Source organism: Mustela putorius, unplaced genomic scaffold (genome assembly GCF_011764305.1).
Source record: "Mustela putorius furo isolate JIRA1106 unplaced genomic scaffold, ASM1176430v1.1 tig00000461_pilon_pilon_pilon, whole genome shotgun sequence".
Taxonomy (NCBI): domain Eukaryota; kingdom Metazoa; phylum Chordata; class Mammalia; order Carnivora; family Mustelidae; genus Mustela; species Mustela putorius.
The window spans coordinates 1,888,323-1,890,818 of record NW_025421390.1 but is presented as its reverse complement, the minus strand read 5'-3'; the positions used below and the strand labels follow the sequence as shown (position 1 = coordinate 1,890,818).

The window sequence follows — 2,496 nt, the reverse complement described above, 5'->3', positions numbered from 1 at the left end:
TCCATCATCTGATTCCATAGTCCTGTAAAACTGTGTTCTCTCCTTCCTCTCTAGCTGCCACACTTTGATGGGCCTGGGAGTCCCTTTAAAGGAAAAACCATATAAATGTGCATCTCACTCTGTAAGGATCAAATCCTTACCAGCTTTTGTTCTCCCAGTTGTTTGTTTGCTTTTTTCCCCAGAGTGTGTAATTGTTACTGGCAGGACAGTGTCTAAATGTTCCACTCTGCCATTGCTCTCTCTTTCATACATTTCATCTGTTTTCTCTCTGTGTTATGGTCTGGATAATTTCATCACATGTATCTTTCCATGCATTAAATTTCTCTCTGGCTTTGTTTCAGTGATTATTTAATCTGTCAATTGAGTTTTTAATTTTGATGACTGTGTTTTTCATTTATAGAAATTCTTTCTTTTTTACATCAGCCTCTTTTTTTTCCCCAAAGGCCTTGTTCTTTCTTATGTTTTTAATTCCTTTTTTGTTCCTTGTCATTTCAATCATACTTATTTTATAACCTCTATCTGGGGGTTGTATTGTATTATCTACATATCACGGGGGATCAAATCAAGTTACTTATTTGGTCAGTTGACTTCTATTCATAGTGGGTTACAACATTACATACTTGAGTTTTTGAATCAAATTTGGCTTTGAATTTATGTTCAGCTGAGTTTTATCTGTGAAACAATTCTTGGTGAAGGGTATATCCCAGCGAAGAGGTTTTCCTTTGAATTGCCAGATATCCCAGCACTAGTGCTGGCCTGGGTACACTTATGAGCTAATATCTTAGCTTCAGGGTTCTTGCACCTCAGCAAACTTTTTTCCAACCAGAGAGAAATTGACAATTTCCCTTGACCAATCCTTACGCGATAGGTAGATTAACTTCTAGTTCTCCTTTTTCATAAGGGATTAGCCACTTATGAATGCTGGTTCTGAAGAAGGTTTTGAGCCTCTTGTGGATCCAGGACTCAATTCCTTTTCCTAAGTGGTCATTAAAGCCCATGTTTCTTCATCTCAGATCCATTAAGGTGGCTATTATAAAAAAACAAACAGAAAATATTAAGTGTTGCATGGACAGAAACTGGGACCCTCACACATTGCTGGTGGAAATTTGAAATAATGGAGCCACTGTGGAAAACAGTATGGTAGCTCCTCAAAAAATTAAAGATAGAATTACCATTTAATCCTTCCTCTCCAAGAGAACACCAAATGGTGGATGACGCTGGTGCTGAGGGAGGGCCGAAGGGCCCAGGGTCCCTGGAATGGGAGGCCGGGGCCGTTTCCGCAGAGGCTTCGCAGCGGCATCCGGGGTCAGGGCCGGGGCGGTGGTTGCGGCCGGGGCCGAGGCCGTGGAGCTCACAGGGTCACGGCGGAGGACAAGGAGTGGATTCCCGTCACCAAGCTGGGCCGTCTGGTCAAGGACATGAAGATCAAGTCCCTGGCGGAGATCTATCTCTTCTCCCTGCCCATCAAGGAGTCTGAGATCATCGACTTCTTCCTGGGAGCCTCCCTCAAAGATGAGGTCTTGAAGATCATGCCTGTGAAGAAGCAGACGCGCGCTGGCCAGCAGACCAGGTTCAAGGCATTTGTCGCCATTGGAGATTACAATGGACACGTCGGTCTGGGTGTCAAGTGCTCCAAGGAGGTAGCCACTGCCATCCGCGGGGCCATCATTCTGGCCAAGCTTTCCATCGTCCCTGTGCGGCGAGGCTACTAGGGGAACAAGATTGGCAAGCCCTACACTGTCCCATGCAAAGTGACTGGCCGCTGTGACTCTGTGCTGGTGTGTCTCATCCCTGCCCCCCAGAGGCACTGGCATTGTCTCTGCCCCTGTGCCCAAGACTGCTGATGATGGCCGGTATCGACGACTGCTACACCTCGGCCAGGAGCTGCACTGCCACCCTGGGGAACTTTGCCAAGGCTACTTTCGAAGCCATCTCCAAGACCTACAGCTATCTCACCCCTGACCTCTGGAAGGAGACTGTGTTCACCAAGTCTCCCTATCAGGAGTTCCGGACCATCTTGTGAAGACCCACACCAGAGTCTCTGTGCAGAGGACCCAGGCTCCAGCTGTGGCTACCACATAGTTTTATACAAGAAAAATAAAGTTAACTAAAGCTTGTTAAAAAAAAAGAAAGAAAGAAAAAGAAATTACCATTTAAACAAATAATTCCGTAGCTGGGTATATACCCAAAATAATTTGAAAACAGGGAGTTGAAGTGATATTTGTACACCTATATTCATTTACAGCAACAGTATTCATAAGACCCAAAAGGTAGAAACAATCCAGATGTCCACTGGTGGATGAATATATAAAGAAAATGTGACCTATAACTATACATCTATGTCTATACCTATATCTGTATCTATACAATTTTATTCCACCTTTAAAGGGAAATGAAATTCTGGCATATGCTACAACATGGATGAACTTTGAAGACATTATGCTAAGTGAAAAAATTCAGTCAGTCACAACAGGAAAAACACTGCATGATTCCACT

General features: G+C 44.1%; 1 pseudogene; it reads left to right on the top strand.

Annotated features, from left to right (window-relative positions):
• The first annotated feature begins 1,204 nt into the window (after positions 1-1,204).
• LOC106003972 lies at positions 1,205-2,136 on the top strand (annotated as a pseudogene).
• Positions 2,137-2,496: the final 360 nt, after the last annotated feature.